Raw genomic sequence first — 14,574 nt, forward strand, 5'->3', positions numbered from 1 at the left:
AATATACTTGAAATTGAGTTTACATATCAGTCTTTGTGAGCTGGATTAGTGGGATGCTGCATGGTGATTGAGACATCAGGTTTATGAGCTTTCGAGGCTCTTGAGCCAAGCCTGTGAGGGATTTATCAAGGTAATGCCAGCCTGCTAGGAGCTGAAATGTGTAGCTCGCCCCTCTTCCCTAGTCATCTTTCCTCCCACCACTGCCATGCATGTGAGCACATTCTAGCCTATGTAACTCAGATTAATCAAGTGTGTCAATTACTGGCATATTAATACCTATGTACTTTCACAGTCTCCTTCCTGCTTCCATTTTGCGGTGAAAGTATCAGCAGGAAACAGAGGGATATTATGACCCTCACACAGGAAATTAGATGAAAGAAAGAATTTCCTAACAGGTGAGCTTTGAAAATTCTGTTTCTTTTTTATATTTATTTTAATGTAATTATATTTATTTATTTACTTTAGGAAAAAAGCTCAGATGCCAGTTTGCCTGAAATTGCTCTTCTTCTTTCTTTTTTCTTTTTCCTTGTAAAAGGAGCTGGGTCTGACGATACCACAGTTTGTCTAGCCCAACAGATCCTAAAGTTTAATGTTCCACTTGATATTAAAAGTGTTAATCTGAACAAGGATCTCTACTAGTTCCTCTTTACGTTTGGGGGTTGGATTTTCTCTCACAAAGTTAGATGAGAAAGTAGGAAATTAATGTGTTTATTTATTTATTTTGGGAACCTCCCCCGAATTTTGCTAAATTTCTGACTCTATGTTGATAAGAGAAACCTGGGTAATTACCTTTTATCTCAGCCTTTCTCCATGGAAACATCTGAATCAACATGTGTAATGGTTTTAATGACTGTGATGTGGATTACCACCCACTCTCTTCGGTGTCATAATCCATACTGTTTCTAGAAAGATTGCCGAAGTAATTAGCTTGGCTATGTTGCTGTACTATTCAATGACATTTTATGACTATGATTAAATTGTGTAGGCTTCTATTTCCCATAATCTAAGTGTAAAATAAAGTATTTGATGGATTAAATCATTGGTGATTATTATTTGGATATTTGAAAGGATCACATTCCAACTCACATGGGAGAATACACTTATTGTCAGAAATGAGTTAAGTGATACTCTCAAACATCAGCATGAGAAAGAAATCCATGTGGGATGACTGCAAGAACAGATAGACTTCTAATTTTGTTAATGTTGAGAAAGTTAAACTTTCCATGTCAAGTAGCAGTCATTCAGTGGTAACAAATTGTCACAAATTATTTTTGTTACACTAGGATCAAGAAAGCTCACTAGGGTAGAAATTGGACTAGGGCCTGCCCACTGCACTTTCTGGTCAGCCCCCAGACGCATGCATTGTGTACTATCACTCATAAGGGTATGGCATTTCATTCATATTCAATTATGTTAGGTACTTTGAAAATTATCTATTGCAGAACTTTAAATTTTAACTCAAGCATTTAACTAATGGACAAAATTAACTGGAAAAAAATAAGTAAAATAGATGATAAAAACAATAAAGAAAAAGCATTTTATTTCAGTAATTTTTATATAGCAGTAAGTGTAGCATTATCTTTATGTACCCTTACCTTTCAGAGTAAAATAAAAATAAATTAAATGGGACTTTCCTGGAAATACAGACAAATCAATCTGTAGCTGTTTACTAGTTCAATATCAAGTGAGACAATTAACTGAAATTAGAATATTTAGCATATTAGAATAATTAGCCCATTAGAAAGAGTCTATCTGGGCAAGACAAAAGACTAAAAAAGAGGCTGAATACAATGAACAAGTGAATGACTAGGATATATTTTTGTTGACTTTATCTTGTTCTTTAGTTTTTTGAAAAAGTGGTAAGGAATAATCTCAGACCCCTAAGAGTATGATAGTAAGGAATGATTTATCCTTACAATCATTTAGCAGTACCCCCGCTGAAATGATAGTCTTCCATAAAAATAGAATACTTCCAGGAAAAATATTTAACAAGAATATTTTGATCACCTATCATGAGAAAGACATTGTTGCAGTTCTTAGGCGTATAAGATAATAAAAGACAGTATGACTCCATAAGCAATCCCCGTTTTCAGTATAAACTTGGATTTATTTGTGGTAATCCACACTTGATTTCCACATTTCATTTTGGACCCAAGGTATTTACCTGACACTGCTGGGATGGGTATAGTTGGTTGGCTAATCAACAATGTGGCTAAAACCTAGAATTTTTTCTTAAATTTTTTCTTTTCCTTTTTTTCAGGGAATCTATAAAAATTAATATAGTAAATGTGTAATTCAAACTTAAAACATAAATATGTATACTTTTGTCAAGTTTTTGGAATAGAGTCATGGCTTTTTTTTTTCCCACATGGGTCTCGTGATTGGAGTTCTATAATCTCTTTCATACATACATGATGTATACACACAATAGTTATCTCTTGTGATTCTCAGTTTTGTTTCCTGAAAATGGGATGGAAACTTGAAAATACTTCTGAAGTGAACTGTGAGAAAGCTCCTCTGTTTTTAAGATTTGTTCACCTGTCTTTTGGAGTGTCTGTTCAACTTGTAATTCAAAGACAATAGTTGTTAGAGTTTCACCTTTACTGAGTCACTAAAGTGAATGAGGAGTATAATTCTATTACTTAGCATTTCTAAAATATTTAACTTCATTTTTGTTAAAACAACTTTGCCTTTTTCATTTATATTTAATTGATTTTTGTGATATTCATCTGAGTTATGTATTTACAGTAATAAGCTCAACTGGAATAAACAGGTTTGAGCAAACCTGACTGACTTGGTGGCAACATAATTCAACTGATGGGAAAAGAAGTGTGTGGGCATAAAGGAGGAGAGTATTAGCAATGATTACATAGTGTGACAAGGGTCTTAGTAAGTATGTTTTAAAGAAGATTACAGAAGAAATGGAGAGTGCTAGTTTTCTAGCAGGGCAGTTAGTTGGATAATGGTTCAAGATACAACTACAGGTGTTGAGTAGATTCATCATATAGCTATGGTAGTGTGGTCTTGAGACTTTGTTATGTACTGTTGAGGGGGGACTCCACACGTGGTTTTTTGTTTTTGTTTTTGTTTTTTTAGAGAGAGAGTCAGGGGGAAGGGCAGAGAGAGAATCTTAAGCAGGCTCCATGCCCAGCGAGGAGCCCGACACTGAACTAGATCTCACGACCCTGAGATCATGACCTGAGCTGAAATCAAGGGTCGATGCTTAACCAACTGAGCCACCCAGGTACCTCTCTGGACATGGTTTTATCAAGGCTTCTTCATTCATCAGTGATTCTCTTGGCTTTTCCTTCCTCTGTGTCTTGGTTTCATCCTCGGGCTGACTTCCCTTATGATAGAAAAACAGCTGCAGTTCTAGGCTTCCCATCCACACATCCCACTAATCAGAAAAATTCAAAGTATCTCTTCAAGTAGCTTCAACAGGGAAGTAAGGATGCTCTCTTCCCTAAAGCTTCCAGCAAACCTCTCTTTTTTCATTGATGTGAATTGCATCATGGGCCCTTCCCTGAATTAATTACTGTGACCAGGTGATGGGGTGTGCTGTTTGGCTTAAACCCATCAGTGTATATGCATGAAACATATGGAATGAATGAGAGAGCTAAGATACTGGAATGAAAATTGTGGTTCTATAAGAGGAGAAAGAAGGAGGAAGTGCCCACTATAGGCTGCAACCCAAGTCTATAAATTCCTTAACATGTTGATCAATTTAATCAAATATCATCCTTGAACTTATAGGCATTATTTTTTACAGTAGGGGGAAGTCATCTAAAATACTTTTATTACTATTATTGATGTGAAGTAGTATTTATAGTGTACTGGAGGTAGATATGCACATTACATTGAATAATGTGAATTATTTCATTTGGTGTCTCAGGGGAGAACATGGCTTAGTGGCTAAGAATATGAGCGTCAGAGACACTGGATTCATATCCAGAATCTTGCACTGTTGTAATAGGACTACCTCTGTGACCTTAGACAAGTTTCATAACATAAGACCTCAATATTTTCATCTACTAAATATAAAGCATCATGAAGTTGTGGGGATTAAATAATCCATACAAAACACTTAGTACAGTATGTGGCTGCACTTCTAAATGTTATTTTTGTCAGGGTTCAATCAGAGTGGGTATCCTCATTACCATTTGGCTACCTGGAAGTCTTTTGGGGCTCTGGAATCAAACCTCATGCCACATCTTTGAAAGAAGTTTTTATAACTTGAAAATCCATCTTGTTTCTTTTTCTGAGTGAAATGATAAATTCACCATTCACTTTTCTTTCTCACAATATGTATGTAAGAATGAAAGGAACTATAACCACATAAAATAACAATGCTGAGCTATAGAGCCTGGGCAGAAAAGAGTAGATACTATGTGATTTCATTTAAATAAAGTCAAGAGAGGCAAAATCAATCTCTGGTGTTAGAAGATAGGATACTGGTTAGTCTTGGTGGGTAGGGGTTAAGTGACTGAAAGGGGCTTGAGGGGAGACTTCTGGGCTGGTGGTCATGTGCTATATCTTGATTTGGATGTTGGTTATAACGTATGTTCACTTAACGAAATTTATTTAGCTGTCTGCTTGTGATTTGCCCATGTTTCTTTCTTTTTTTTTATTTGTTATACTGATCAGAAAGTTAAAAGTGAACATGCCTGACTTTCTGTGGATCAAGAAATATAGCTCCTTACCTTTTGTCCAGACTAAAAGTTATACAAAGATAAGCCAATAGGAAGCTATTTCTTTGGAGGAAATATGGCCTTACAAGGACAATCTCTCCCATGGTCCCATGGGATGAAGGGCCGGCCCCCAAGATGAGTGATTCATATGTGAGAAGAGACACTTCCTGGGAGAGTGGAGCTTGAATTATCAAACTCTTCCCTTTTGAGGTCTAATGTTATAAAAATCTTTTAAAAGGGTGGTGTTGGTCCTAATGGAAGACCATTGTCAGAATGTCCTTAAAATTCCCCCAAAGGTTGCTAAAGATTGGGGAAAGAGGAAAAGAGTCTGCTAATGGAAATCTGGAGGTTCGTGAATGAAGAGCTGGGTACATCACACATGTGTTCTGGAACATGTGAGCCATGCTGACTTAAGCCAATCTGTGCATCCCATCCTTCTAAACACAGTGATTGTTTCAGACACGGGTGCATAACCAGATCAGAACAATGATGTCTAAGGTGGCACTTGCTGAGCTATCTCGTTAAAAGAAAGGTAAAGAAAACACATTCAATTGTGGAAAATGGCAGAGAAGACATCTTTTTTGTCCTAAATGTTCAGGTATAATATGTAAAGTTGGTTTTATTGTATCTGTATTACTGTCACCAGCAGGGAAACCATGAGGCTTCCCTGGAAGGCCATTATATAGATCCCGAGGATAAAGCCTATGTTATGGAAGGCAGAGTGGAGAGATGGAGAGAAAACGGAGTCTTTGATCACATAGACTCCTTTATTGCTAAAGCCAATTTGAGTAGGTTTTTCTCTCATATATACTGATCATTTAGTGGATTCAACAATTTAATTATTTTAAGAATGCATGTAATATAGTTTTATCTGATTTAATGTGTATATAAATATTGACATGGGAAGTAGCCACATAAAATGATTGGTCTAAGATCCTTAACCCTTGTGAGTCATTCTGCTCTCATCTCTCCTAATTTCTACCTCTATGTCTGACTTAAGTTTGAAGGATTTCCAAAGATTACTGTGTCTTTACATGTAATTTTTTATATGAGATGTACTATACTTCCTTCAAATAGGGACCAAGGTAAAAATTGTCAATAAAATATTGTTGAATAATGACTATTTTAAAAAGTAGACCTTAATTTCTTTTTTAATTACAGGAGGAGATGACTTTTTTAAAATTTAATTTAATTTTATTTAAATTCAGTTAATTAACATATAGTGTATTATTAGTTTCAGAGGTAGGGTTCAGTGATTCATCAGTTGCATATAACACCTAGTGCTCTTTACATCATGAGCATTAAGCTCATCATCCAGTCATCCCATCCCCACTCCAACCTCCCCACCAGCAACCCTCAGTTTCTTTCCTAGAGTCTTGTATGGTTTGTATCGTGCTCTGATTTCATCGTATTTTATTTTTCCCTCCCTTCCCTATGATCCTCTGTTTTGTTTCTTAAATTCTACGTATGAGTGAGATCATATGATAACTGTCTTTCTCTGACTGACTTATTTCGCTCAGCATAATACCCTCTAGTTCCATCCACATCATGGCAAATGGTAAGATTTCATTTTTTGATGGCTGAATAATATTCCATGGTATGTATATATATATTTTATTTTAGCCATTCTGACTGGTGTGAGGTGGTACCTCATTGTGGTTTTGATTTGTATTTCTCTGATGCGGAGTGATGTGGAGCATTTTTTCATGTGTCTGTTGGCCATTTGTATGTCTTCTTTGGAGAAATGTCTGTTCATGTCTTCTGCCCATTTCTTGACTGAATTATTTGTTTTTTGGGTGTTGAATTTGATGAGTTCTTTATAGATCTTGGATACTAGCCCTTTATTTGGTAAGACATTTGCAAATATCTTCTCCCATTCTGTCGGTTGTCTTTTGGTGTTGTCAACTATTTTCTTTGTTGTGCAAAAGCTTTTTATCTTGATGAAGTCCCAATAATTCATTTTTGCTTTTGTGTCCCTTGCCCTTGGAGACGAGTCTAACAAGAAGTTGCTGTGATGGAAGTTGAAGAGGTTGCTGCCTGTGTTCTCCTCTAGGATTTTGATGACTTCTTACAGCCACTTGTTAAGTAATCTGTAACTTGAAAATCTGTAATTCCTAGATTCTAACTATATCAGCAGACACCATAAGAGATGATTTCTGCTGAGCACCATGGAAGTCATTAACAGTTTGGCTTGTCTCCATTTTTAGGTCAACACTCTCATACCCTCCCTCATTCTATTTCCAGTATGTTCATGTTTTCCCAGAATAGCTATGAAAATCATGTAATTAGCCTCCAAATCAGCAATGCTGACACAGCCATTGGCATGAAGTACAGAAAAATTGATCAACTTATTTTAAAGAAAACATTCCAAAGGAGTCAGGTCTGCTTTCAAATGCCAGGGAGAGTCCGATCTATTAATACTACATATCTGTCATTACAACATGAAATGGCTACTGAAAACTGTTCCCACATTGCCTCCAAGAATTCCTACTCCCAGAGCAGAAAACAGCCCATTGGTCAGATTTCTGCACATGTACCATGGAGTGCCCATCACAAAGCCAAACAAGCTAGATCCAGATGGAAGTCTATAAAATAACATATTTAAAGGGGAAAAGTAATCAGTGGTGAGGTAGGTGGTATATGGGAGCAAGAATGGGGTCCCACCCAAGAGATTTTTTAAAAGGCAAATGGTATTTTCCTTTGTGGTTTATTCTATAAAATCAATACATAGTGGATGTGTCAGGCATGTAAAATACTACATGGCAAGTCAGAAAGACTCAGAAATAAGTGTCAGACATAATGGCGACCTGACTGGGTGTGGTATATATTTGTGAGTACATGCGCATATAAAGCAAGGCAATCCAATTTTCTCATCTGAAAAGTACCAATAATAATTGCACCTATTTCACAGTGGCCTTGTGAAGATTAAAGGGAGGGAAGCATGTCAGGCGTTTAGTGCAGAGCCTTCCGCATCGGAAGAGCTCAGAGTGGTTGGAGAGGGCCAGGCGCAAGAGCACTCAGGCAATGCCATCCATTTGCCTCCTTTTTCTGCCCGGTCTGTGGTCTGCCCAGGAGCTGCTCTAAGTGCTTTGCGTGTTTTAACTCCTTTCATTCACACAACGGGTACTTTTAAGTACCTTTAAGACAGGCGCTATTTTATCTCCGTTTTGCAGTTTAAGAAACCGGCACCGAGGAGTTACTTAAGCCTAACATTGCTGAGATTACAAAGTTGGCAAGAAGATGATTGCTGGAGACAGGACGGACCCCCATCAGTCTGTACGGTGGGCATCGATGGAGCGTGAGTGTACCCGGAGCCCACGTCAAGGTTCTGATGGTTCCTAGGGATTCCTACTTTTTGCCCAGAGGCTTTCTTTTCCAAAATTAGTCATCTCATGGTTCTTGGTTTGTGAAACTGCTAAAATTTGCATAATTATAGGTTTACAGGAGACCTCTACATTCTTTAACTTTTCTGCCTGTTTCCAGCCATCTGATGATTTGTTGTTTCTCTTAAGAGCTGTTTAGATTTCCTTGGTTCTTTGTATGCCTAGTAATTTTGGATTTTATTTTGAACATTTTGAATGATACAAGTCTCTGGGTCCTGTAAATATCCTTTAGAAATGTTGATTTTATTGTTGTCTTAGTAGACAGCCTGGTTAGGTTCAAACTACAAATCCTGTCTTCTGTGGGCAGTGGTTCAATTTTGAGTTTGTACAGCTATTTGGATCCCATCCCATGTGTGTCCCACTGTGCCAGTCTGGGAACTGGGTGGGGCTTTCTACTGCGGTTTGGTTGTAAAGCGTTTGCTATGCTCTTTTGGGTCTCTGTTGCACATGCGCATATCACGGGTGAGCCTAAGACTGTGTGGGTTCACACAGGGATACGCAGATTGAGAGTTTCTCCTTCTGTTTCCTCCTCTGTGATTTCCCATCTTCCAAGGGTACCTTATCCCTGTCCCCTCGCTAGAAAGCTGTGGTTACTTTTAGAGTTTTAGCCTCTCCACAACTGTTGTGCACTTCCCATAACTGGGACACAGGAGCAAGAGAAAAAAGAACAAAGAAAAAAATGTGAGAGAAATACCTTGGGTTTCTCTTACACTTTGGGGTGTGGGGAGCAGGCCCTCCCCCATCTTCTGCCTGGAGATGCGTTTGTCTCTGGGTTTTAGGAGCCTGTAAGACCTCAACTTTCACCGGGGTTTGCTGTGGGGAAGGCTGGGATAGAGAAAAAGAAAAAAATAAAGCAAAGATTTCTCCCACATTCTCAGGCAGGCTAATACCTCTTCCTGTGATGAGAAAGAAAATCTTTTTCTTGGAGATTTTCATGTCCAGGAGTGCTGCACAGTAGAATTTGGGCTGCTCTCAAGTCTAAGCTGGGAAACTGTTGCATAGGTTGTTCTTTAAGTTTTGGTTTCCTTCCCTAATATGTCTGCTCTTATTTATTTTCAGTCTGGGATATTGCTTCTTCGTATTCTCTTGCAAGACTTTTAGTTATAATCACCAGGAGAATTAGGGTATGGTGGGCTTACAGCAATTTACATGGAACCACGAACTCTTCAGTTATCTTTTACATTGAGATACCCCCTTACTGTGTGATCATATATTCAATAGGTACTGTGATATAAAGAACCTTAATCCCCTGGAGTTACCTATTCATTGATTTCTTTATTCACTAAATTGTTGAATGCCTACTGTGTTCTATACCCTGTGTTGGAATACGTATATAAATAAGACCCAATTTCTATCCAAGTTTCTCAGAGTATGCACAGAGACAGATAAACCAGTAACTGCAATATAGAATAAGTGCTATAGTGGATCTTTAACTTTTTTTTTTTTTTGGATGAACCCCAAGCAGGGAACTATCTCTATTAAAGGCTAAGCTCTGATTTCTCCCTCATTTTTCATTTCCTTTGATAGCTCCCCATTTCCCTCTCTGCCTTTTTTTTTTTTTTAAAGTACCGTCTGGAGGAGTTGGTTCCAAGGTAGAACTAAATGTTTTTATTTCACAAAGAAAGGCATATATTTTAAGCAAAATTAAAAGTAAATTCTCACTTTACTGGGTTACTTGAGAGGGCTTTAGAACCTAGATACTTCTTTTCCAGTCTCCTCTGCCATCATTACCCTTTGGTCTCAAGATCTTATCTCTTGTCTAAGGCTCAATCTCTGAGTTACACACTTTAAAAATACATTCTTTCAACCATTGAGCCAATGCTAAGCTATAGCTGTGAGTTCTATTTTAGCTTGTAAAACTTAGTTGCTTAAAATAACAAACATGTATTATCGCACAATTTCTCTGAGTCAGATGCTCAATGCCTCTGGTTCTGAGTCTCTGTTGAGGTTGCACTTAAGCTGTCAGATGGGGCCACAGTCTCATGTCAGGCTTGAGTGGGAAGGATACACTTCCAAGTTCCCTCATGTGGTTGTCAGCAGGATTCAGTTCCTCTTGGGATGCTGGACTGAGGGCTTCTGTTCTTTGCTGGCTATTGGTCAGTTCTTTGCTATGTACCTCTAGTTCCAAGCTATCACCAGAGGGCTGCTCTTAACACGTCAGCTGACTTGCCTCAGAGCGAGTGTATAAGAGAATGCGAGAGAGCATCCAAGATGGAAGCCATGGTCTTTCTGTAACCTAATCTCAGATATTAGGCCATCACTTTTGCCATATTCTCTTTGTTAGAAGTAAGTCACTATTCCAGCCCATGCCCAAGGGGATGGGATTATAAACCTTAACTGCCTGGATCAGTGTATTTCTTATTTGCTGTAAATAGGACTTCTCTGTCCTAAGTCATGGGATGTGATAGCCTTTGCATGCTGACTCAAAGCATCTAAAATTGTATAGATATTTATCTCTACCCTTTTTATTTTGTTTATTCATCTTAGCTTTGAACTACTTCTTTTCCAATAGGTTGGATTCAATCGAACTAGATCCCCCTTTTAAAATGTCCTATAGGAAGTCATAATGTGCATTTATATATTAATAAGGATAACCATCTTCCTAAAGAAGTCTCTACTGTCTTTCAAAAAAGTATGCAAAGTATTTAAGACTTCATAGTTGTATTTGAGTCATGTGCCTTATCTGCCTCTTATTTATTTGTTGCTTCTTATTTCCCAGTTACTCTTGGGAGTTGGAGGACATTTTGTGATAAAGGAAAATCTTTATCACTCAGGGTCACTTTGGGTATAATTTTTCTGGCCATGTAATTCTGGGAAAACTCTATAAATTCAAAATTGTATCATTATTTATGTATTAATGTATAACTAAAGATGTGCTGATCAAAATCACAGCAAGGGTATTGCTGCCATGGAAAATATACATATTCCATTTCTATTATGTGACCTGCACTAACAGGACTATCTCTAATAGAAGAGAATTAACAACCTTAACGTTTTAGTTCAGCATTGTATGAGTATAATGGGATGCCACTTATAACCTTCTGCTTATTGAATTTGTGTCCACTTCAGGTTTTAATAAGTTATGTTATATTCTACAAAATGTTTTATTTTTGGTTTTCATATGATTTGATTTTCCCCAATTCTTGAAAGTTTTCAGTTTAACAAGACAAAATTTGGGGCATCCTCTTTCATCCATTCAGGCAAAAATGTACTTGTTGCTAAAGGTAACTGAGCAGTATTGACTGTATTATTATCTCAGTGCTTGAGGAACATGAGGCGTATATGTTGAGAGCCATGGGAAATAAGGCATGAACATTTTGTACTGAGGGCTCTGAGTCCAGAGATTGATTATAAAGACAAAAAACAAACAAACAAACAAACAAACAAAACAACCTGAAATGTAATCACTGCACATAGATAATGCAGGAGTGCAAAATCAATTTCTCTTAAATCCTAGAATAAAGATACACTTCATTATCCTTTGTCGAATATTTTATTCATTGAACAAAATGTATTGAGTATCCATGTGTGCCAGTTCTCAGCTGAGAATTGTCACTTCCTTCAGAGCTCATGGTATGATAGAGAAAACAGGAGTAAATGGCTCCGAACAGTGCCATCTTTCTTTTCTTCAAGTGAGCTTCTTAAGAAGATTGTTTTTCAAAAAGATTTTGTTTATTTATTTGGCAGAGAGAGAGAAAGCACGCACAAGCAGGTGGAGCAGCAGGAAGAGGGAGAAGAAGAAGCAGGCTCCCAGCTGAGCAGGGAGCCCGATTTGATTCGGGGCTTGATCCCAGGACCCTGGGAACTTGACCTGAGCTGAATGCAGATGCTTAACTGACTGAGCCACCTAGGCGCCCCAGAAGAAGATTTTTTTTAAAGATTTCTTTACTTCTTTTAGAGAGAGAGCACACACACAAGCAGAGGGAGGGACAGAGGGAGAGCGAGAAGACAAAGAGAACCTTAAGTAGACTCCCTGCTAAGCACAGAGCCCTTCCCAGGGCTTGATCTCATAACCCTGACATCATGCCCTGGGCCAAAATCAAAAGTCGGACACTTAACTGACTGAGTCTCCCAGGTGCCGCTAAGGAGAAGATTTTATTATGAAATTTAATGCACATATATACACTTTTTAAAAAAGATTTTATTTCTTTATTTGAGAGAGAGGGAGAGCAAGAGAGAGCACAAGCAGGGTGAAGAGCAGAGGGAGAAGCAAACTCCCCGCTAAGCAGGGAGCCCAATGTGGGACTCCATCCTGGGACTCCGGGATCATGACCTGAACCAAAGGCAGACACCTAACCGACTGAGCCACCCAGGTGCCCCACATATATAAACTTTTGGCCAAAAAAACATTCACCACCTTTTAGTTGATGAAGAAAATATTTAGTGTAAATGGTTTAACTAGGTAACAAATTCTTTAAAATTCTCTCACCAAAGAAGGACATTAAACAGTCTTTTTAATCCCTCCAAACAACCTTATCTGAAAATCCAAGTGCTCTAAACCTGTTACTCCCAGATCAAAGACTTATAGTAGTTTCTCTTTGTTCACAGAATATACCTCAAACTTTTAAACCAAAAATCTGAAGACTTGTGGTCCCAGAAGACTTTTCTAACCCCACCTTTCATTACTTTATTACTTCTCAGCTCCACCTTTCATAATGAATAATTGTTACAACACTGTATTTCAACAAAACCATTCTTTTTTCTTGCGCTATTTGTCTGCATGCCTTTCCACGTGCTGTTACCTTCACTTGGCTGTTTAACTGGTTCTTAACCAGGGGCAATCTTGTCTTTTCCCGCCTCCCTTCACCAGGGACATTTGGTAATGTCTGGAGACTTTTGGCTGTCACAGCTGGAGGGTACCTCTGGCATCTAGTGGGTAGAGGTTAGGGATGCTGGTACAGTGCACACAGGACAGCCCCCCCATAACAAATAATTATTTCTCCCAAACCATTTCTAGTGCCAACGTTGAGAAACCCTACCTAAATAGTACTTTCTTTCTCTCTGTTCAAATTCCAAACTCTTTATGGCCTCTTTTAATGATTTTCTCCTTTATGTAAGCTGGTGTTGGCCTTTCCATCCAAATAATCACTCTTTTGACTTTGAACTTTCCTAAGCAAAGTGCTTTTGGTACTTAGTATTTTAAATAATTTTAGAGCAATTTTAGGTTCATTAGCAAAATTAAGAAGAAGGTACCAAAATTTCTCATATTCTCCTTCATACACAAATAATTTCTCCCATTATCAGTATCCCCCAACAGAGTGATATGTTGTTATAAATAATGAACCTCCATTGACACATCATAACCATCTGAAGTCCATAGTTTACATTAGGATTCACTCTTGGTGTTGTACATTCTATAGGTTTGGACAATTGTGTAATGATAAGTATCTATCATCATAGTAGTATACAGACGATTTTCACTAAATACTAAAAATATCTTCTTTCGCCCCCAAGCCCCCAACCACTGATCTTTTTACTGTCTCCACAGTTTTGCCCACGTCTAGAATGTCATATGGTTAGAGTCATAAAACTGTAAGTAAATAGCTTTTTAAAATTGGCTTCTTTTGCTTAGTAGTGTGCATTTCAGCTTCCTCTGTGACTTTTCATGGTGTGATAGCTCATTTCTTTTTAGCACTGGACAGTATTCCATTTTCTGGATGTACCACAGTTTATTTATCCATTAACCTACTGAAGGACATATTGGTTGCTTCCAAATTTTGGCCATCATGAATAAAGCTGCTATACATATCCGTGTGCCAGTTTTTGTGTGGACATAAATCTCCAGCTCATTTGGAGTGAAATTGCAGGATTGTATGGTAAGAGTAGGTTTAGCTTTTCCCATCTCCTTTTACACCCACTTCTATTCTTCCATCCTCTGAAGTTCAGCTTACAGTACATCTTCTTCAGGAAGTCTTTTGGATCACTTCTGCTCACAGAATTCTTTCTTTCCTTTAAAGTCATTTTATAGAGGTGGTATGGTATAGAGCAGTGGTTCTCAAACTGAAGCAGGCACTGGAATCCTGGTGAGAGGGCTTGATTAAAACACAGATTCCTAGGCTTCATTCCAAGAGCTTCTGATTCAGTAGGTCTCGGTGGGACCCAGGAACGTGTATTTCTAACAAGCGCCCAGGGGATGCTGATGCTGCTGTTCTGGGGACCACCCATTGAGAACCACTGCTAAGGGAAGCATAGAAGACCACCCTTGGAGCCAGACAGGTCTGGATTTGTATCCCAGTTCCTCTACTTCCAAGCTCTATGTCACTGACCTAGTTATTTTACCTCTCTAATACTCAGTTTCCTCATCTGTAAGAGGGTAACAGTAATAGCTTAGCTTATTGGGATTACACAAAATAAGACCTATAAGTGTTACAAAATAGCAGATTTCCTTGGTCTTATTTGTCTTGTTTATGATAAATGCTACAATATACCAGTTATTATTTTTGTTGTTGGAAAATAAAAAGTTAGAGTGTAGAGATTTGTTGACATTCATAGACCAAACCCAA

General features: G+C 38.0%; 1 long non-coding RNA gene across 2 annotated transcripts in view; it reads left to right on the plus strand.

The window, feature by feature from the left end:
• Window positions 1-14,574, plus strand: part of LOC123835619 (uncharacterized) — a 42,026-nt gene that overhangs the window by 7,428 nt on the left and 20,024 nt on the right. The window contains exon 3 of one of the 2 annotated variants that reach the window (XR_010406549.1): window positions 293-13,603. This is a non-coding gene — a long non-coding RNA (uncharacterized LOC123835619). Of the gene's footprint in view, window positions 1-292; window positions 13,604-14,574 lie in introns of those variants that run through there. The other variant, XR_010406548.1, reaches the window with a different exon arrangement.

This window comes from Mirounga angustirostris, unplaced genomic scaffold, assembly GCF_029215605.1.
Source record: "Mirounga angustirostris isolate CCGP_5_RB_7025 unplaced genomic scaffold, mMirAng1.0.hap1 SCAF_12, whole genome shotgun sequence".
NCBI classification, from domain to species: domain Eukaryota; kingdom Metazoa; phylum Chordata; class Mammalia; order Carnivora; family Phocidae; genus Mirounga; species Mirounga angustirostris.